This window comes from Phalangium opilio, unplaced genomic scaffold (genome assembly GCF_054372755.1).
Source record: "Phalangium opilio isolate 3A_F unplaced genomic scaffold, DU_Popi_V2 ptg000487l_1, whole genome shotgun sequence".
Taxonomy (NCBI): Eukaryota; Metazoa; Arthropoda; class Arachnida; order Opiliones; family Phalangiidae; genus Phalangium; species Phalangium opilio.
The window spans coordinates 81,158-103,249 of record NW_028324237.1 but is presented as its reverse complement, the minus strand read 5'-3'; the positions used below and the strand labels follow the sequence as shown (position 1 = coordinate 103,249).

The following is a 22,092-nucleotide window of genomic DNA, read 5'->3' as shown; positions in this document are numbered from 1 at the left end:
TCGCTGTCATACATGATCCGTTAGTTTTGGGGTATGTTACTCGCTTCGGGTGTGAGTGGTCCCGGGTTCAAATCCCGGACGGACCCAAGTTTTGCAGAGGTAATTTGGTGACTATTTAAATGTAACTAGTTAAATAGTAGGACTACGAGTTGAGCATGTTTCAGTGTCATATTTCGTCCGTTGGTTTAGGGGTATGATACTCGCTTCGGGTGTGAGTAGTCCCGGGTTCAAATCCCGGACGGACCCGAGTTTTGCAGAAGTAATTTGGTGACTATTTAAATGCAACGAGTTAAATTGTAGCCCTACGAGTGTAGCATGTTTCAGTGTCATACATGATCCGTTAGTTTTGGGGTATGATACTCGCTTCGGGTGTGAGTGGTCCCGGGTTCAAATTCAGGACGGACTTGAGTTTTGCAGAAGTAATTTGGTGACTATTTAAATGTAACTAGTTAAATAGTAGGACTACGAGTTGAGCATGTTTCAGTGTCATATTTCGTCCGTTGGTTTAGGGGTATGATACTCGCTTCGGGTGTGAGTAGTCCCGGGTTCAAATCCCGGACGGACCCGAGTTTTGCAGAAGTAATTTGGTGACTATTTAAATGCAACTAGTTATACTGTAGGCCTACGATTGTAGCATGTTTCAGTGTCATACATGGTCCGTTGGTCTAGGGGTATGATACTCGTGGTATGATACTCGCTTCGGGTGTGAGTGGTCCCGGGTTAAAATTCCGGACGGACCCGAGTTTTGCAGAAGTAATTTGGTGACTACTTAAATGCAACTAATTAAATTGTAGGCCTACGAGTTGAGCTTGTTTCAGTGTCATACATGATCCGTTAGTTTTGGGGTATGATACTCGCTTCGGGTGTGAGTGGTCCCGGGTTCAAATCCAGGACGGACTTGAGTTTTGCAGAAGCAATTTGGTGACTATTTAAATGTAACTAGTTAAATAGTAGGACTACGAGTTGAGCATGTTTCAGTGTCATATTTCGTCCGTTGGTTTAGGGGTATGATACTCGCTTCGGGTGTGAATGGTCCCTGGTTCAAATCGCGGACGGACCCGAGTTTTGCAGAAGTAATTTGTTGACTATTTAAATGCAACGAGTTAAATTGTAGGCCTACGAGTGTAGCATGTTTCAGTGTCATACATGGTCCGTTGGCCTAGGGGTATGATACTCGCTTCGGGTGTGAGTGGTCCCGGGTTCAAATTCCGGACGGACCCGAGTTTTGCAGAAGTAATTTGGTGACTACTTAAATGCAACTAGTTATATTGTAGGCCTACGAGTGTAGCATGTTTCAGTGTCATACATGGTCCGTTGGTCTAGGGGTATGATACTCGCTTCGGGTGTGAGTGGTCCCGGGTTCAAATCCCGGACGGACCCGAGTTTTGCAGAAGTAATTTGGTGACTATTTAAATGTAACTAGTTAAATAGTAGGACTACGAGTTGAGCATGTTTCAGTGTCATATTTCGTCCGTTGGTTTAGGGGTATGATACTCGCTTCGGGTGTGAGTAGTCCCGGGTTCAAATCCCGGACGGACCCGAGTTTTGCAGAAGTAATTTGGTGACTATTTAAATGCAACTAGTTATACTGTAGGCCTACGATTGTAGCACGTTTCAGTGTCATACATGGTCCGTTGGTCTAGTGGTATGATACTCGCGGTATGATACTCGCTTCGGGTGTGAGTGGTCCCGGGTTAAAATTCCGGACGGACCCGAGTTTTACAGAAGTAATTTGGTGACTACTTAAATGCAACTAATTAAATTGTAGGCCTACGAGTTGAGCATGTCTCGCTGTCATACATGATCCGTTGGTTTTGGGGTATGTTACTCGCTTCGGGTGTGAGTGGTCCCGTGTTCAAATCCCGGACGGACCCGAGTTTTGCAGAAGCAATTTGGTGACTATTTAAATGTAACTAGTTAAATAGTAGGACTACGAGTTGAGCATGTTTCAGTGTCATATTTCGTCCGTTGGTTTAGGGGTATGATACTCGCTTCGGGTGTGAGTGGTCCCTGGTTCAAATCGCGGACGGACCCGAGTTTTGCAGAAGTAATTTGGTGACTATTTAAATGCAACGAGTTAAATTGTAGGCCTACGAGTGTAGCATGTTTCAGTGTCATACATGGTCCGTTGGCCTAGGGGTATGATACTCGCTTCGGGTGTGAGTGGTCCCGGGTTCAAATTCCGGACGGACCCGAGTTTTGCAGAAGTAATTTGGTGACTATTTAAATGCAACGAGTTAAATTGTAGCCCTACGAGTTGAGCATGTCTCGCTGTCATACATGATCCGTTGGTTTTGGGGTATGTTACTCGCTTCGGGTGTGAGTGGTCCCGGGTTCAAATCCCGGACGGACCCGAGTTTTGCAGAAGTAATTTGGTGACTATTTAAATGCAACGAGTTAAATTGTAGGCCTACGAGTGTAGAATGTTTCAGTGTCATACATGGTCCGTTGGTCTAGGGGTATGATACTCGCTTAGGGTGCGAGGGGTCCCGGGTTCAAATCCCAGACGGACACGAGTTTTTGCAGAAGTAATTTGGTGACTACTTAAATGCAACTAATTAAATTGTAGGACTACGAGTTGAGCATGTCTCGCTGTCATACATGATCCGTTAGTTTTGGGGTATGTTACTCGCTTCGGGTGTGAGTGGTCCCGGGTTCAAATCCCGGACGGACCCAAGTTTTGCAGAAGTAATTTGGTGACTATTTAAATGTAACTAGTTAAATAGTAGGACTACGAGTTGAGCATGTTTCAGTGTCATATTTCGTCCGTTGGTTTAGGGGTATGATACTCGCTTCGGGTGTGAGTAGTCCCGGGTTCAAATCCCGGACGGACGCGAGTTTTGCAGAAGTAATTTGGTGACTATTTAAATGCAACGAGTTAAATTGTAGCCCTACGAGTGTAGCATGTTTCAGTGTCATACATGATCCGTTAGTTTTGGGGTATGATACTCGCTTCGGGTGTGAGTAGTCCCGGGTTCAAATCCCGGACGGACCCGAGTTTTGCAGAAGTAATTTGGTGACTATTTAAATGCAACTAGTTATACTGTAGGCCTACGATTGTAGCACATTTCAGTGTCATACATGGTCCGTTGGTCTAGTGGTATGATACTCGCGGTATGATACTCGCTTCGGGTGTGAGTGGTCCCGGGTTAAAATTCCGGACGGACCCGAGTTTTACAGAAGTAATTTGGTGACTACTTAAATGCAACTAATTAAATTGTAGGCCTACGAGTTGAGCATGTCTCGCTGTCATACATGATCCGTTGGTTTTGGGGTATGTTACTCGCTTCGGGTGTGAGTGGTCCCGTGTTCAAATCCCGGACGGACCCGAGTTTTGCAGAAGCAATTTGGTGACTATTTAAATGTAACTAGTTAAATAGTAGGACTACGAGTTGAGCATGTTTCAGTGTCATATTTCGTCCGTTGGTTTAGGGGTATGATACTCGCTTCGGGTGTGAGTGGTCCCTGGTTCAAATCGCGGACGGACCCGAGTTTTGCAGAAGTAATTTGGTGACTATTTAAATGCAACGAGTTAAATTGTAGGCCTACGAGTGTAGCATGTTTCAGTGTCATACATGGTCCGTTGGCCTAGGGGTATGATACTCGCTTCGGGTGTGAGTGGTCCCGGGTTCAAATTCCGGACGGACCCGAGTTTTGCAGAAGTAATTTGGTGACTATTTAAATGCAACGAGTTAAATTGTAGCCCTACGAGTTGAGCATGTCTCGCTGTCATACATGATCCGTTGGTTTTGGGGTATGTTACTCGCTTCGGGTGTGAGTGGTCCCGGGTTCAAATCCCGGACGGACCCGAGTTTTGCAGAAGTAATTTGGTGACTATTTAAATGCAACGAGTTAAATTGTAGGCCTACGAGTGTAGAATGTTTCAGTGTCATACATGGTCCGTTGGTCTAGGGGTATGATACTCGCTTAGGGTGCGAGGGGTCCCGGGTTCAAATCCCAGACGGACACGAGTTTTTGCAGAAGTAATTTGGTGACTACTTAAATGCAACTAATTAAATTGTAGGACTACGAGTTGAGCATGTCTCGCTGTCATACATGATCCGTTAGTTTTGGGGTATGTTACTCGCTTCGGGTGTGAGTGGTCCCGGGTTCAAATCCCGGACGGACCCAAGTTTTGCAGAAGTAATTTGGTGACTATTTAAATGTAACTAGTTAAATAGTAGGACTACGAGTTGAGCATGTTTCAGTGTCATATTTCGTCCGTTGGTTTAGGGGTATGATACTCGCTTCGGGTGTGAGTAGTCCCGGGTTCAAATCCCGGACGGACGCGAGTTTTGCAGAAGTAATTTGGTGACTATTTAAATGCAACGAGTTAAATTGTAGCCCTACGAGTGTAGCATGTTTCAGTGTCATACATGATCCGTTAGTTTTGGGGTATGATACTCGCTTCGGGTGTGAGTGGTCCCGGGTTCAAATCCAGGACGGACTTGAGTTTTGCAGAAGTAATTTGGTGACTATTTAAATGTAACTAGTTAAATAGTAGGACTACGAGTTGAGCATGTTTCAGTGTCATATTTCGTCCGTTGGTTTAGGGGTATGATACTCGCTTCGGGTGTGAGTAGTCCCGGGTTCAAATCCCGGACGGACCCGAGTTTTGCAGAAGTAATTTGGTGACTATTTAAATGCAACTAGTTATACTGTAGGCCTACGAGTGTAGCATGTTTCAGTGTCATACATGGTCCGTTGGTCTAGGGGTATGATACTCGCTTCGGGTGTGAGTGGTCCCGGGTTCAAATTCCGGACGGACCCGAGTTTTGCAGAAGTAATTTGGTGACTACTTAAATGCAACTAGTTATATTGTAGGCCTACGAGTGTAGCATGTTTCAGTGTCATACATGGTCCGTTGGTCTAGGGGTATGATACTCGCTTCGGGTGTGAGTGGTCCCGGGTTCAAATCCCGGACGGACCCGAGTTTTGCAGAAGTAATTTGGTGACTATTTAAATGTAACTAGTTAAATAGTAGGACTACGAGTTGAGCATGTTTCAGTGTCATATTTCGTCCGTTGGTTTAGGGGTATGATACTCGCTTCGGGTGTGAGTAGTCCCGGGTTCAAATCCCGGACGGACCCGAGTTTTGCAGAAGTAATTTGGTGACTATTTAAATGCAACTAGTTATACTGTAGGCCTACGATTGTAGCACGTTTCAGTGTCATACATGGTCCGTTGGTCTAGTGGTATGATACTCGCGGTATGATACTCGCTTCGGGTGTGAGTGGTCCCGGGTTAAAATTCCGGACGGACCCGAGTTTTACAGAAGTAATTTGGTGACTACTTAAATGCAACTAATTAAATTGTAGGCCTACGAGTTGAGCATGTCTCGCTGTCATACATGATCCGTTGGTTTTGGGGTATGTTACTCGCTTCGGGTGTGAGTGGTCCCGTGTTCAAATCCCGGACGGACCCGAGTTTTGCAGAAGCAATTTGGTGACTATTTAAATGTAACTAGTTAAATAGTAGGACTACGAGTTGAGCATGTTTCAGTGTCATATTTCGTCCGTTGGTTTAGGGGTATGATACTCGCTTCGGGTGTGAGTGGTCCCTGGTTCAAATCGCGGACGGACCCGAGTTTTGCAGAAGTAATTTGGTGACTATTTAAATGCAACGAGTTAAATTGTAGGCCTACGAGTGTAGCATGTTTCAGTGTCATACATGGTCCGTTGGCCTAGGGGTATGATACTCGCTTCGGGTGTGAGTGGTCCCGGGTTCAAATTCCGGACGGACCCGAGTTTTGCAGAAGTAATTTGGTGACTATTTAAATGCAACGAGTTAAATTGTAGCCCTACGAGTTGAGCATGTCTCGCTGTCATACATGATCCGTTGGTTTTGGGGTATGTTACTCGCTTCGGGTGTGAGTGGTCCCGGGTTCAAATCCCGGACGGACCCGAGTTTTGCAGAAGTAATTTGGTGACTATTTAAATGCAACGAGTTAAATTGTAGGCCTACGAGTGTAGAATGTTTCAGTGTCATACATGGTCCGTTGGTCTAGGGGTATGATACTCGCTTAGGGTGCGAGGGGTCCCGGGTTCAAATCCCAGACGGACACGAGTTTTTGCAGAAGTAATTTGGTGACTACTTAAATGCAACTAATTAAATTGTAGGACTACGAGTTGAGCATGTCTCGCTGTCATACATGATCCGTTAGTTTTGGGGTATGTTACTCGCTTCGGGTGTGAGTGGTCCCGGGTTCAAATCCCGGACGGACCCAAGTTTTGCAGAAGTAATTTGGTGACTATTTAAATGTAACTAGTTAAATAGTAGGACTACGAGTTGAGCATGTTTCAGTGTCATATTTCGTCCGTTGGTTTAGGGGTATGATACTCGCTTCGGGTGTGAGTAGTCCCGGGTTCAAATCCCGGACGGACGCGAGTTTTGCAGAAGTAATTTGGTGACTATTTAAATGCAACGAGTTAAATTGTAGCCCTACGAGTGTAGCATGTTTCAGTGTCATACATGATCCGTTAGTTTTGGGGTATGATACTCGCTTCGGGTGTGAGTGGTCCCGGGTTCAAATCCAGGACGGACTTGAGTTTTGCAGAAGTAATTTGGTGACTATTTAAATGTAACTAGTTAAATAGTAGGACTACGAGTTGAGCATGTTTCAGTGTCATATTTCGTCCGTTGGTTTAGGGGTATGATACTCGCTTCGGGTGTGAGTAGTCCCGGGTTCAAATCCCGGACGGACCCGAGTTTTGCAGAAGTAATTTGGTGACTATTTAAATGCAACTAGTTATACTGTAGGCCTACGAGTGTAGCATGTTTCAGTGTCATACATGGTCCGTTGGTCTAGGGGTATGATACTCGCGGTATGATACTCGCTTCGGGTGTGAGTGGTCCCGGGTTAAAATTCCGGACGGACCCGAGTTTTGCAGAAGTAATTTGGTGACTACTTAAATGCAACTAATTAAATTGTAGGCCTACGAGTTGAGCATGTCTCGCTGTCATACATGATCCGTTGGTTTTGGGGTATGTTACTCGCTTCGGGTGTGAGTGGTCCCGTGTTCAAATCCCGGACGGACCCGAGTTTTGCAGAAGCAATTTGGTGACTATTTAAATGTAACTAGTTAAATAGTAGGACTACGAGTTGAGCATGTTTCAGTGTCATATTTCGTCCGTTGGTTTAGGGGTATGATACTCGCTTCGGGTGTGAGTAGTCCCGGGTTCAAATCCCGGACGGACGCGAGTTTTGCAGAAGTAATTTGGTGACTATTTAAATGCAACGAGTTAAATTGTAGCCCTACGAGTGTAGCATGTTTCAGTGTCATACATGATCCGTTAGTTTTGGGGTATGATACTCGCTTCGGGTGTGAGTGGTCCCGGGTTCAAATCCAGGACGGACTTGAGTTTTGCAGAAGTAATTTGGTGACTATTTAAATGTAACTAGTTAAATAGTAGGACTACGAGTTGAGCATGTTTCAGTGTCATATTTCGTCCGTTGGTTTAGGGGTATGATACTCGCTTCGGGTGTGAGTAGTCCCGGGTTCAAATCCCGGACGGACCGGAGTTTTGCAGAAGTAATTTGGTGACTATTTAAATGCAACTAGTTATACTGTAGGCCTACGAGTGTAGCATGTTTCAGTGTCATACATGGTCCGTTGGTCTAGGGGTATGATACTCGCGGTATGATACTCGCTTCGGGTGTGAGTGGTCCCGGGTTAAAATTCCGGACGGACCCGAGTTTTGCAGAAGTAATTTGGTGACTACTTAAATGCAACTAATTAAATTGTAGGCCTACGAGTTGAGCATGTCTCGCTGTCATACATGATCCGTTGGTTTTGGGGTATGTTACTCGCTTCGGGTGTGAGTGGTCCCGTGTTCAAATCCCGGACGGACCCGAGTTTTGCAGAAGCAATTTGGTGACTATTTAAATGTAACTAGTTAAATAGTAGGACTACGAGTTGAGCATGTTTCAGTGTCATATTCCGTCCGTTGGTTTAGGGGTTTGATACTCGCTTCGGGTGTGAGTGGTCCCTGGTTCAAATCGCGGACGGACCCGAGTTTTGCAGAAGTAATTTGTTGACTATTTAAATGCAACGAGTTAAATTGTAGGCCTACGAGTGTAGCATGTTTCAGTGTCATACATGGTCCGTTGGCCTAGGGGTATGATACTCGCTTCGGGTGTGAGTGGTCCCGGGTTCAAATTCCGGACGGACCCGAGTTTTGCAGAAGTAATTTGGTGACTACTTAAATGCAACTAATTAAATTGTAGGCCTACGAGTTGAGCATGTCTCGCTGTCATACATGATCCGTTGGTTTTGGGGTATGTTACTCGCTTCGGGTGTGAGTGGTCCCGGGTTCAAATCCCGGACGGACCCGAGTTTTGCAGAAGTAATTTGGTGACTATTTAAATGCAACGAGTTAAATTGTAGGCCTACGAGTGTAGAATGTTTCAGTGTCATACATGGGCCGTTGGTCTAGGGGTATGATACTCGCTTAGGGTGCGAGGGGTCCCGGGTTCAAATCCGAGACGGACAAGAGTTTTTGCAGAAGTAATTTGGTGACTACTTAAATGCAACTAATTAAATTGTAGGCCTACGAGTTGAGCATGTCTCGCTGTCATACATGATCCGTTAGTTTTGGGGTATGTTACTCGCTTCGGGTGTGAGTAGTCCCGGGTTCAAATCCCGGACGGACCCGAGTTTTGCAGAAGTAATTTGGTGACTATTTAAATGCAACTAGTTATACTGTAGGCCTACGAGTGTAGCATGTTTCAGTGTCATACATGGTCCGTTGGTCTAGGGGTATGATACTCGCGGTATGATACTCGCTTCGGGTGTGAGTGGTCCCGGGTTCAAATCCCGGACGGACCCGAGTTTTGCAGAAGCAATTTGGTGACTATTTAAATGTAGTTGTTAAATAGTAGGACTACGAGTTGAGCATGTTTCAGTGTCATATTTCGTCCGTTGGTTTAGGGGTATGATACTCGCTTCGGGTGTGAGTGGTCCCTGGTTCAAATCGCGGACGGACCCGAGTTTTGCAGAAGTAATTTGGTGACTATTTAAATGCAACGAGTTAAATTGTAGCCCTACGAGTGTAGCATGTTTCAGTGTCATACATGATCCGTTAGTTTTGGGGTATGATACTCGCTTCGGGTGTGAGTGGTCCCGGGTTCAAATCCAGGACGGACTTGAGTTTTGCAGAAGTAATTTGGTGACTATTTAAATGTAACTAGTTAAATAGTAGGACTACGAGTTGAGCATGTTTCAGTGTCATATTTCGTCCGTTGGTTTAGGGGTATGATACTCGCTTCGGGTGTGAGTAGTCCCGGGTTCAAATCCCGGACGGACCCGAGTTTTGCAGAAGTAATTTGGTGACTATTTAAATGCAACTAGTTATACTGTAGGCCTACGAGTGTAGCATGTTTCAGTGTCATACATGGTCCGTTGGTCTAGGGGTATGATACTCGCGGTATGATACTCGCTTCGGGTGTGAGTGGTCCCGGGTTAAAATTCCGGACGGACCCGAGTTTTGCAGAAGTAATTTGGTGACTACTTAAATGCAACTAATTAAATTGTAGGCCTACGAGTTGAGCATGTCTCGCTGTCATACATGATCCGTTGGTTTTGGGGTATGTTACTCGCTTCGGGTGTGAGTGGTCCCGTGTTCAAATCCCGGACGGACCCGAGTTTTGCAGAAGCAATTTGGTGACTATTTAAATGTAACTAGTTAAATAGAAGGACTACGAGTTGAGCATGTTTCAGTGTCATATTTCGTCCGTTGGTTTAGGGGTATGATACTCGCTTCGGGTGTGAGTAGTCCCGGGTTCAAATCCTGGACGGACGCGAGTTTTGCAGAAGTAATTTGGTGACTATTTAAATGCAACGAGTTAAATTGTAGCCCTACGAGTGTAGCATGTTTCAGTGTCATACATGATCCGTTAGTTTTGGGGTATGATACTCGCTTCGGGTGTGAGTGGTCCCGGGTTCAAATCCAGGACGGACTTGAGTTTTGCAGAAGTAATTTGGTGACTATTTAAATGTAACTAGTTAAATAGTAGGACTACGAGTTGAGCATGTTTCAGTGTCATATTTCGTCCGTTGGTTTAGGGGTATGATACTCGCTTCGGGTGTGAGTAGTCCCGGGTTCAAATCCCGGACGGACCGGAGTTTTGCAGAAGTAATTTGGTGACTATTTAAATGCAACTAGTTATACTGTAGGCCTACGAGTGTAGCATGTTTCAGTGTCATACATGGTCCGTTGGTCTAGGGGTATGATACTCGCGGTATGATACTCGCTTCGGGTGTGAGTGGTCCCGGGTTAAAATTCCGGACGGACCCGAGTTTTGCAGAAGTAATTTGGTGACTACTTAAATGCAACTAATTAAATTGTAGGCCTACGAGTTGAGCATGTCTCGCTGTCATACATGATCCGTTGGTTTTGGGGTATGTTACTCGCTTCGGGTGTGAGTGGTCCCGTGTTCAAATCCCGGACGGACCCGAGTTTTGCAGAAGCAATTTGGTGACTATTTAAATGTAACTAGTTAAATAGTAGGACTACGAGTTGAGCATGTTTCAGTGTCATATTCCGTCCGTTGGTTTAGGGGTTTGATACTCGCTTCGGGTGTGAGTGGTCCCTGGTTCAAATCGCGGACGGACCCGAGTTTTGCAGAAGTAATTTGTTGACTATTTAAATGCAACGAGTTAAATTGTAGGCCTACGAGTGTAGCATGTTTCAGTGTCATACATGGTCCGTTGGCCTAGGGGTATGATACTCGCTTCGGGTGTGAGTGGTCCCGGGTTCAAATTCCGGACGGACCCGAGTTTTGCAGAAGTAATTTGGTGACTACTTAAATGCAACTAATTAAATTGTAGGCCTACGAGTTGAGCATGTCTCGCTGTCATACATGATCCGTTGGTTTTGGGGTATGTTACTCGCTTCGGGTGTGAGTGGTCCCGGGTTCAAATCCCGGACGGACCCGAGTTTTGCAGAAGTAATTTGGTGACTATTTAAATGCAACGAGTTAAATTGTAGGCCTACGAGTGTAGAATGTTTCAGTGTCATACATGGGCCGTTGGTCTAGGGGTATGATACTCGCTTAGGGTGCGAGGGGTCCCGGGTTCAAATCCGAGACGGACAAGAGTTTTTGCAGAAGTAATTTGGTGACTACTTAAATGCAACTAATTAAATTGTAGGCCTACGAGTTGAGCATGTCTCGCTGTCATACATGATCCGTTAGTTTTGGGGTATGTTACTCGCTTCGGGTGTGAGTAGTCCCGGGTTCAAATCCCGGACGGACCCGAGTTTTGCAGAAGTAATTTGGTGACTATTTAAATGCAACTAGTTATACTGTAGGCCTACGAGTGTAGCATGTTTCAGTGTCATACATGGTCCGTTGGTCTAGGGGTATGATACTCGCGGTATGATACTCGCTTCGGGTGTGAGTGGTCCCGGGTTCAAATCCCGGACGGACCCGAGTTTTGCAGAAGCAATTTGGTGACTATTTAAATGTAGTTGTTAAATAGTAGGACTACGAGTTGAGCATGTTTCAGTGTCATATTTCGTCCGTTGGTTTAGGGGTATGATACTCGCTTCGGGTGTGAGTGGTCCCTGGTTCAAATCGCGGACGGACCCGAGTTTTGCAGAAGTAATTTGGTGACTATTTAAATTCAACGAGTTAAATAGTAGGACTACGAGTTGAGCATGTTTCAGTGTCATATTTCGTCCGTTGGTTTAGGGGTATGATACTCGCTTCGGGTGTGAGTGTTCCCGGGTTCAAATCCCGGACGGACCCGAGTTTTGCAGAAGTAATTTGGTGACAATTTAAATGCAACGAGTTTAATTGTAGGCCTACGAGTGTAGAATGTTTCAGTGTCATACATGGTCCGTTGGTCTAGGGGTATGATACTCGCTTAGGGTGCGAGGGGTCCCGGGTTCAAATCCCAGACGGACACGAGTTTTTGCAGAAGTAATTTGGTGACTACTTAAATGCAACTAATTAAATTGTAGGCCTACGAGTTGAGCATGTCTCGCTGTCATACATGATCCGTTAGTTTTGGGGTATGTTACTCGCTTCGGGTGTGAGTGGTCCCGGGTTCAAATCCCGGACGGACCCAAGTTTTGCAGAAGTAATTTGGTGACTATTTAAATGTAACTAGTTAAATAGTAGGACTACGAGTTGAGCATGTTTCAGTGTCATATTTTGTCCGTTGGTTTAGGGGTATGATACTCGCTTCGGGTGTGAGTAGTCCCGGGTTCAAATCCCGGACGGACCCGAGTTTTGCAGAAGTAATTTGGTGACTATTTAAATGCAACGAGTTAAATTGTAGCCCTACGAGTGTAGCATGTTTCAGTGTCATACATGATCCGTTAGTTTTGGGGTATGATACTCGCTTCGGGTGTGAGTGGTCCCGGGTTCAAATCCAGGACGGACTTGAGTTTTGCAGAAGTAATTTGGTGACTATTTATATGTAACTAGTTAAATAGTAGGACTTAGAGTTGAGCATGTTTCAGTGTCATATTTCGTCCGTTGGTTTAGGGGTATGATACTCGCTTCGGGTGTGAATAGTCCCGGGTTCAAATCCCGGACGGACCCGAGTATTGCAGAAGTAATTTGGTGACTATTTAAATGCAACTAGTTATACTGTAGGCCTACGAGTGTAGCATGTTTCAGTGTCATACATGGTCCGTTGGTCTAGGGGTATGATACTCGCGGTATGATACTCGCTTCGGGTGTGAGTGGTCCCGTGTTCAAATCCCGGACGGACCCGAGTTTTGCAGAAGCAATTTGGTGACTATTTAAATGTAACTAGTTAAATAGTAGGACTACGAGTTGAGCATGTTTCAGTGTCATATTTCTTCCGTTGGTTTAGGGGTATGATACTCGCTTCGGGTGTGAGTGGTCCCTGGTTCAAATCGCGGACGGACCCGAGTTTTGCAGAAGTAATTTGTTGACTATTTAAGTGCAACGAGTTAAATTGTAGGCCTACGAGTGTAGCATGTTTCAGTGTCATACATGGTCCGTTGGCCTAGGAATATGATACCCGCTTCGGGTGTGAGTGGTCCCGTGTTCAAATCCCGGACGGACCCGAGTTTTGCAGAAGTAATTTGGTGACTATTTAAATGCAACTAGTTATACTGTAGGCCTACGAGTGTAGCATGTTTCAGTGTCATACATGGTCCGTTGGTCTAGGGGTATGATACTCGCTTCGGGTGTGAGTGGTCCCGGGTTCAAATTCCGGACGGACCCGAGTTTTGCAGAAGTAATTTGGTGACTACTTAAATGCAACTAATTAAATTGTAGGCCTACGAGTTGAGCATGTCTCGCTGTCATACATGATCCGTTGGTTTTTGGGTATGTTACTCGCTTCGGTTGTGAGTGGTCCCGTGTTCAAATCCCGGACGGACCCGAGTTTTGCAGAAGCAATTTGGTGACTATTTAAATGTAGTTGTTAAATAGTAGGACTACGAGTTGAGCATGTTTCAGTGTCATATTTCGTCCGTTGGTTTAGGGGTATGATACTCGCTTCGGGTGTGAGTGGTCCCTGGTTCAAATCGCGGACGGACCCGAGTTTTGCAGAAGTAATTTGGTGACTATTTAAATGCAACGAGTTAAATTGTAGCCCTACGAGTGTAGCATGTTTCAGTGTCATACATGATCCGTTGGTTTTGGGATATGTTACTCGCTTCGGGTGTGAGTGGTCCCGGGTTCAAATCCCGGACGGACCCGAGTTTTGCAGAAGTAATTTGGTGACTATTTAAATGTAACTAGTTAAATAGTAGGACTACGAGTTGAGCATGTTTCAGTGTCTTATTTCGTCCGTTGGTCTAGGGGTGTGATACTCGCTTAGGGTGCGAGAGGTCCCGGGCTCAAATCCCGGACGGACACGAGTTTTTGCAGAAGTAATTTGCTGACTATTTAAATGCAACTAGTTATATTGTAGGCCTACGAGTTGAGCATGTTTCAGTGTCGTATTTCGTCCGTGGGTCTAGGGGTGTGATACTCGCTTAGGGTGTGAGGGGTCCCGGGTTCAAATCCCGGACGGAAACGAGTTTTTGCAGAAGTAATTTTCTGACTATTTAAATACAACTAGTTATATTGTAGGCCTACGAGTTGAGCATGTTTCAGTGTCATACTTCGTCCGTTGGTCTAGGGGTATGATACTCGCTTCGGTTGTGAGTGGTCCCGGGTTCAAATACCGGACGGACCTGAGTTTTGCAGAAGTAACTTGGTGACTATTTTAATAGTAGGACTACGAGTTGAGCATGTTTCAGTGTCATACATGGTCCGTTGGTCTAGGGGTATGATACTCGCTTCGGGTGTGAGTGGTCCCGGGTTCATATCCCGGACGGACCCGAGTTTTGTAGAAGTACTTTGGTGACTTCTTAAATGCAGCTAATTAAATTGTAGGCCTACGAGTTGAGCATGTCTCGCTGTCATACATGATCCGTTGGTTTTGGGGTATGTTACTCGCTTCGGGTGCGAGTGGTCCCGGGTTAAAATCCCGGACGGACCCGAGTTTTTGCAGAAGTAATTTAGTGACTATTTAAATGCAACTAACTACAGGGTAGGCCTATGAGTTGAGCATGTTTTATTTCATACATGGTCGGTTGGTCTAGGGGTATGATACTCGCTTTGGGTGCGAGTGGTCCCGGGTTCAAATCCCGGACGGAACCGAGTTTTGCAGAAGTAATTTGGTGACTATTTAAATGCAACTAGTTAAATTGTAGTACTAAGAGTTGAGCATATTTCAGTGTCATACTTCGTCCGTTGGTCTAGGGGTGTGATACTCGCTTAGGGTGCGAGAGGTCCCGGGTTCAAATCCCGGAAGGACACGAGTTTTTGCAGAAGTAATTTGAGACTATTTAAATGCAACTAATTAAATTGTAGCCCTACGAGTTGAGCATGTCTCGCTGTCATACATGATCCGTTAGTTTTGGGGTATGCTACTCGCTTCGGGTGTGAATGGTCCCGGGTTCAAATCCCGGACGAACCCGAGATTTGCAGAAGTAATTTGGTGACTATTTAAATGCAACTAGTTAAATAGAAGGACTACGAGTTGAGCATGTTTCAGTGTCTTATTTCGTCCGTTGGTCTAGGGGTGTGATACTCGCTTAGGGTGCGAGAGGTCCCGGGTTCAAATCCCGGACGGACACGAGTTTTTGCAGAAGTAATTTGCTGACTATTTAAATGTAACTAGTTATATTGTAGGCCTACGAGTTGAGCATGTTTCAGTGTCGTATTTCGTCCGTGGGTCTAGGGGTGTGATACTCGCTTAGGGTGTGAGGGGTCCCGGGTTCAAATCCCGGACGGAAACGAGTTTTGCAGAAGTAATTTGGTGACTATTTAAATGCAACTAGTTATATTGTAGACCTACGAGTGTAGCATGTTTCAGTGTCACATATGGTCCGTTGGTCTAGGGGTATGATACTCGCTTCGGGTGTGAGTGGTCCCGGGTTCAAATCCCGGACGGACCCGAGTTTTTGCAGAAGAAATTTGCTGACTATTTAAATGCAACTAGTTATATTGTAGGCCTACGAGTTGAGCATGTTTCAGTGTCATACTTCGTCCGTTGGTCTAGGGGTATGATACTCGCTTCGGTTGTGAGTGGTCCCGGGTTCAAATACCGGACGGACCTGAGTTTTGCAGAAGTAATTTGGTGACTATTTTAATGTAACTATTTTAATAGTAGGACTGCGAGTGGAGCATGTTTCAGTGTCATACATGGTCCGTTGGTCTAGGGGTATGATACTCGCTTCGGGTGTGAGTGGTCCCGGGTTCATATCCCGGACGGACCCGAGTTTTGTAGAAGTAATTTGGTGACTATTTAAATGCAACTAGTTAAATTGTAGTACTAAGAGTTGAGCATATTTCAGTGTCATACTTCGTCCGTTGGTCTAGGGGTATGATACTCGCTTATGGTGCGAGTGGTCCCTGGTTAAAATCCCGGACGGACCCGAGATTTGCAGAAGTAATTTAGTGACTATTTAAATGCAACTAACTACAGGGTAGGCCTATGAGCTGAGAATGTTTTATTTCATACATGGTCCGTTGGTCTAGGGGTATGATACTCGCTTTGGGTGCGAGTGGTCTCGGGTTCAAATCCCGGACGGACCCGAGTTTTGCAGAAGTAATTTGGTGACTATTTAAATGCAACGAGTTAAATTGTAGGACTACGAGTTGAGCATGTTTCAGTGTCATATGTCGTCCGTTGGTCTAGGGGTATGATACTCGCTTAGGGTGCGAGTGGTCCCGGGTTCAAATCCCGGACGAACCCGAGATTTGCAGAAATTATTTGGTGACTATTTAAATGTAATTAGTTAAAAAGTAGGACTACGAGTTGAGTAGGGCTCGCAGTTTTTATAATATAAGCCATTTGAATAATGATGACTATCATGTCATTATACATAATACGATATGCATTAATGGATTGTAACTGAAGTAGACGATGAATTTGTTCATATACAAATATCTGTAAACAAACAAAAGAAGTATATATTTATTGAATTTACTGTTATAAACAGTGATAATCGAAATACTTTATCAGTTTTTTTATCGTAACTTTAGACTTGATAACAACCAACAAAATATGAACAAGGCGTATCAACAAATAAATGTCGCCGTTCATTCGTATGTAGCGTTTTTTATAGATGAAAGAAAATAATTTCGTCATATACTTTATAATCCATTAAAAAAATTGCAACTTATTACACATCTTTTTAATACTCATAAGAAATTTTTCAACTAATAGAAATTAAAAATCAACAATATGATATATTTTGAAAAAATATCTGCAGACCTCATTGACAGTTTAAAATCTTCATGTTTTTAAATCCTTCGTTTTGGCTACTCGTTTATGGTTTCATAACTTAGTTGCGATCCATTTTCGTTTCATTATCCATTGCCATCATGTTGGAGATTCCGCGTACCCGCATCAGTGTTTGGCATCATTTTGATATATTATGTGAAGCATTCGGTAATAAAATAAAACGTGTTGCGAAATGAGTATATTGTTTCCGAGTAGTAAGTGTTAAATTATTTTTGTTGACCTTAACTTTGACTAAAGAAATTACTAAATAACTAAACTGATTTTGATTATTAACCCTATTTTGTTTTGTAAACTGTAGATATGTTTCATAACTCTGTACAAAAATTTAATTAAAAATGTTTTGTTTCATATTGAAATACTAACCCTTCAAATAAAAAGTTTTATCAATAGTCTTTTTGGGTTTCTTTTGCTCATAGTTCTATTTCACTTTCTCATGAGTCACGCTTATGGTTTAAAGTAATAATTTTGTTTGTTAAAATCAGTTCATTATTCCATTCGAACGTTAGTTAGACCAACCCTTTAATTTTATTTAAAGGATTAAAGTTGACTTTTAAGTTCTTTTTCAGTCTCAAATTTTAAACTAAACTTAGGTCTCCCACTCTTGGACAGCCCCTCGGCCAAAATCCCATTGCATTACGTGGGACAGCTATAAACTTGAATTAAATACAAGTGGGATTAGGTGTCCCTGTCCAAGCGTACTGGGTTTAGTGGCTTTGGTCAAAATGTTTCTTAGTTTCCCAGAATTCAATCAAATACGTGTGTCTATGTCCTAGCGTATTTGGTTTAGTTTCTTGTAGAGAGCTGCATTTCAGTTTCAAACGTAACCATTTCCATACCAATTTTGTTTACCAATTCCACCCATATTTTTCATCAACCTCCCCATCCGTTGCCGATCCGTGGTTTCCAAATACCAACCATTCCCATTCCCAATTAAGAAACGTTATTGCAGTTCCAACCATTAACGAAATGAACAATAGCAGAAAAGCATTTCCCTACCAAAGAGTTCGAAAGAATATATCCTTTGAGCGTCTTGGTTTGGCCCAAAACTACCACTGCAATACGGGTTCTTCATCGGGAATTTTTTGAAAAATAAGGGGGCTGAACTGTAGAAAAATCTGACTGGACTGAGGGACTCTTGCTCGCCCGTAGCCAAATAGCATGAGACACTTCCCAAAATATCTATTCCGAGAATTTGGCGCGAAAACTTACAATGGACCGATTGACAGATATAATAGCCGTGAAGACGGTACTGTGAGCATAGATAGCTAGTAACTAGCCTTCAACAAACTAAGTGAGATGAGTAGTAGTGGCCTTATATCGTCTAATACTGTCAAAGGCCGATATCTGCCATTACTCAGTGGCAAAACCGTTTTTATTTATTTTACAATTTTAGGATCTTCCATAGAAAATAGATTCTATCCATTTATTAACCATTTCCAACTAAAATATGTATCAATTTAACCACATTCATTCCGTATTGGTTTTTCCGTCCATTCCCGATCCGAAAAACCATCCATTCCCAGGGTTTTCGATGGTTACCGCGATAAATGGAAATTTACCGTTTCCATGCAGCTCTCTAGTTTCTTGGGTTGAAATGTTTTCTAGGTTGACAATACAGCCGAATATGAGCGTGAGTAGGGGTCTTTGTCAAACCATACTTGGTTTAGAGGCTTTGATTGAGAAGTGTTTCATGTTTATCAGAATACAGTCAGATACAAATGTACTCCGTCTAGTGTAGCGCCCGGAACCTTTTCGCACTTTAGTTTCGTTAAGTTTACAGTTCCAAAGAACTTGAAGTAGATACGCCTAATGTGACAATTTTGAAATGAAAATGGAAATGCACTCTTCATTTTTCTCGCACCAAACTTGAAAGATCCTTAGAAAGGTTTTCATTCGCGTTTTCAGTCAATACTTTCTGAACCGGAAAATAAATACCTCGTTAATGAAATTGCGGTTGGTTCTTCATGTATTATAACAGATGTATATTAGTCAAAAATGTCTTGATTAGAATCAAGACTTAAAAAAGTATCGATAAGACTGAGGTTATCACTTGACTTAAGGTTCAGATATTAATTTTTCTTTTTAATTGAAACTTAAAGGCATGCTTAAGAAAAAACAACGTTCCATTACCGTTTTACGTTGAAATAACTTATTTTACAGGTAATCAATTTCCAAAGTTTACTTATCTCGGGTTTTCGGGCACAATTCCATTCCCCCAAAACATTTTATCATTACATTAATTACTTTTGAGAGAGTACGTGTATGACTTTGAGTTCTAAAAGGTTCCCCCATTTCTTCCCGTCATGCTTCGCAGTGGAACAGTTGAAAACAATGGCGGAAAATTAAGTAGGGACAGTTGGATTTTTACTCGTGGTTATGCAAAATGATGTAATGTCTAGTGTACTTCAGTCAACAGTCATACTGTTCATTCTCATAGTTCAGGACATGATTAATGCTACTCAACTATTTCTCTCTCTAGTTTCAAACAATGGTTAGAGACTATTCAGTGCCGCTTGTCGCACATGATGATATTTCAACTACAGTTTACATCAATTCTCCGTGGTCGTACTATTAGCGGGTTAAGCACTAATATGTTCTGCACTGGACATGTCTCGAAAGGGTGCATGTTGCAACTTTTTAAAGCAGTGTTGCCAATGTGTGGGTAATTTCTCACATCGTGGGAAATTTAGGTTTGATGTTAGGCTCTGTGGGGAAAAAGTAATATTTTTCCGAAATCGATCAAATGTCGGAATTTTCCTGTTAAAGGATTAATAGTGCAGACTGTGCAATTGAAATTAGTGTATTTTCGAAAATTTTGTCCGGTTTAATAATTTCAAGCGACATTTTGAAATAAATTCGGTGATTTTAAGTTTGCCACTGAAAAAGAAAGAACGCATATTTTGAGAATTTTTAAGCTTTATAGCATTTTGGAGCATTTGTACATTTGTCAAAACCATGCGGAGTGATATTCCATATTAAGCTTAGTAGGATAAAATAGTCCAGATAAATATGACTGTAAAAAAAGGGGGTGCGGGAAATGAGAGAAATTTTAAAATGGAAGTGGGAAAATCCACTTTCTAACATTGGCAACACTGATTTGAAAGTTTTGGTCATGGCTAAACAGACCGCTCATTCAGTTTTCTATTGTTTTAAAGTTTATTTTGACACGTTATCTCTCAAAAGTAAATAATGTAATGATAAAATGTTTTGGGGGAATGGAATTGTGCCCGAAAACCCGAGATAAGTAAATTTTGGAAATTGATTACCTGTAAAATAAGTTATTTCAACGTAAAACGGTAATGGAACGTTGTTTTTTCTTAAGCATGCCTTTAAGTTTCAATTAAAAAGAAAAATTAATATCTGAACCTTAAGTCAAGTGATAACCTCAGTCTTATCGATACTTTTTTAAGTCTTGATTCTAATCAAGACATTTTTGACTAATATCTGCAACTTCAGTCTTAATTGATTATTAATTTATTTTAATGTTGAAACCGGGGTTGATTTTAGCCATTATTTCATCGCGTATTCCCTCATACCATAGAATCGGCATTATTATTTAATTCCCGATGGGGGTTGACCAGAAATATACCAGATGCTCCCACGCACATCATTCTTGAAGGCTCTTTTAATGCCATTGTTCAAACAACATTTAAATACGGATATTGCTCTTAACTTTCACGTTCATCATAAATGACTTTAAGTATGTCTTATTCTGGCAGTTGGTGAAATAGGCAAATTTTGGTAAACCTGACTATAAATAAACCAACTACCAATAATTTGGGAAAGGTAGCAATATTTTGGTGGAAAAACATCCAATTTAGTAATATCGTTCTAAATGGGGCAATTTGATAAAAATTTTAAAGCAATAACAGGCGCAAATTTAGTGCAACATCGCTCCTTTGGTACTGTTAGAGATTTTCTCTTTTGTGTATTTTTGAAAAAGCTGGCATAAGCTACTTTAAGGTCCGCCCTCGTATTGACTTCTAATTGGTTTCTGACTTTGGTATTGTAAAATTGTAGGGTAGAATATTAGGCACCGTGTTAGGGCAGGCAATGGAACTGTTTAGCTTTAGCATTAAGCATTGGATGTAACTATTTATTTATACTTATGAAATGAATCGTGAAATTACGTGTTGTCAGCTATTTAGGTCTTGAGTACAATAATTTAACAACTATAAAAATTATGGTCAACAATTTTATTCAAGAAAAGAGTTCTTAAATGAATAATTATAACATTATCTGGAATTTTGAAGTTAACTTTTGTTTAATAATTACTCGTGAATCATTAAAGAATTAAATAACATTATGGATATTTAGTTTTTTGAGTATTTTAAAAGCTTTAAACACGTATGATGATGTTCTGTTAATGCACAATAGATTTATTTTATGTACACTTTTGGTTTGGTATAGCTGAATTTATTTAAAGCCTTTAATTTGGGCTTAAATTCCCATGGTTGATTTGTTATTATAAATTGTATTATTAAATTTTTTTCTAGTAATATTTTTAGTTTTCCTTGTTTAAGCTAATAGTTGCGTATTTTATAAGGTTTTATTCGTAGCTTCCGAGGAAAATTTAATTTTTGTCTCCAGAATGGTTTTTAAAATAGTTAGTGATTTGTTCTCGTGAAATTGTCAATTCGGTGGTAAATGTAAGTTTCACTATGGAATCATTGAAGAGATTAATGAAATTTTCAAAGATAATCATACGTGAAGGATGGACTTAAAAGTCCTAAATTAATCTTGAATGCCTATAATAATTTTGATAATCTCTCAAGTGAAAGATTCCATTTTGAAAAAGTATTTATATACATTTAATCCTAGGACTCTTAAATTGGGAATTAATAATAGCCTAGTTGCCAGAAAAACAGTAATTTTTTGCTCTCCTATAAAGGGGGGGAGGGGTGTCTTTGTTAAATCACCTTTAACAATTTTAAAGGTGCTTTTTAAAAGCGTTCTGATTTGTTGATGTAAAATATGAGTTGTTCAGATGTCCTTTAATTGTTAGCGATAATTCTAATTCATTTCATAAACATTTTTCGTATTCATTATTATTGCATGATAGCGTTAGTGGTTGATGAGTGAGTGTCATTAATTGACATCTTTAATTACCGATTTCATCGAGCTTGTTTTGTTCGTCAAAGGTTTATTGCGATGGTTTTAATTACGAAGCTTCAATGCAAATTGAATTGCGAAGGTTTTAATTACGAAGTTTCAATGCAAATTGAATTGCGAAGGTTTTAATTACGAAGTTTCAATGCAAATTGAATTGATAGTCCACGGTGATGAAAGATTAACGAGTGAAGTAATT

General features: G+C 42.0%; 11 non-coding genes across 11 annotated transcripts; all 11 read left to right on the top strand.

The window, feature by feature from the left end:
• Positions 1-1,308: 1,308 nt before the first annotated feature.
• TRNAP-CGG (transfer RNA proline (anticodon CGG)) lies at positions 1,309-1,380 on the top strand. Its single transcript has one exon. It is a non-coding gene; the product is annotated as a tRNA-Pro (tRNA).
• A 3,318-nt stretch (positions 1,381-4,698) lies between these two features.
• On the top strand, positions 4,699-4,770 carry TRNAP-CGG (transfer RNA proline (anticodon CGG)). Its single transcript has one exon. It is a non-coding gene; the product is annotated as a tRNA-Pro (tRNA).
• Positions 4,771-4,858: 88 nt separating this feature from the next.
• On the top strand, positions 4,859-4,930 carry TRNAP-CGG (transfer RNA proline (anticodon CGG)). Its single transcript has one exon. It is a non-coding gene; the product is annotated as a tRNA-Pro (tRNA).
• Positions 4,931-8,742: 3,812 nt separating this feature from the next.
• Positions 8,743-8,828, top strand: TRNAP-CGG (transfer RNA proline (anticodon CGG)). The gene has a single exon. It is a non-coding gene; the product is annotated as a tRNA-Pro (tRNA).
• Positions 8,829-11,344: 2,516 nt separating this feature from the next.
• Positions 11,345-11,430, top strand: TRNAP-CGG (transfer RNA proline (anticodon CGG)). The gene has a single exon. It is a non-coding gene; the product is annotated as a tRNA-Pro (tRNA).
• A 1,702-nt stretch (positions 11,431-13,132) lies between these two features.
• Positions 13,133-13,204, top strand: TRNAP-CGG (transfer RNA proline (anticodon CGG)). Its single transcript has one exon. It is a non-coding gene; the product is annotated as a tRNA-Pro (tRNA).
• A 1,035-nt stretch (positions 13,205-14,239) lies between these two features.
• On the top strand, positions 14,240-14,311 carry TRNAP-CGG (transfer RNA proline (anticodon CGG)). Its single transcript has one exon. It is a non-coding gene; the product is annotated as a tRNA-Pro (tRNA).
• Positions 14,312-15,360: 1,049 nt separating this feature from the next.
• Positions 15,361-15,432, top strand: TRNAP-CGG (transfer RNA proline (anticodon CGG)). The gene has a single exon. It is a non-coding gene; the product is annotated as a tRNA-Pro (tRNA).
• Positions 15,433-15,681: 249 nt separating this feature from the next.
• On the top strand, positions 15,682-15,753 carry TRNAP-CGG (transfer RNA proline (anticodon CGG)). The gene has a single exon. It is a non-coding gene; the product is annotated as a tRNA-Pro (tRNA).
• A 247-nt stretch (positions 15,754-16,000) lies between these two features.
• On the top strand, positions 16,001-16,072 carry TRNAP-UGG (transfer RNA proline (anticodon UGG)). Its single transcript has one exon. It is a non-coding gene; the product is annotated as a tRNA-Pro (tRNA).
• An 88-nt stretch (positions 16,073-16,160) lies between these two features.
• Positions 16,161-16,234, top strand: TRNAP-AGG (transfer RNA proline (anticodon AGG)). The gene has a single exon. It is a non-coding gene; the product is annotated as a tRNA-Pro (tRNA).
• The last annotated feature ends 5,858 nt before the right edge of the window (positions 16,235-22,092 follow it).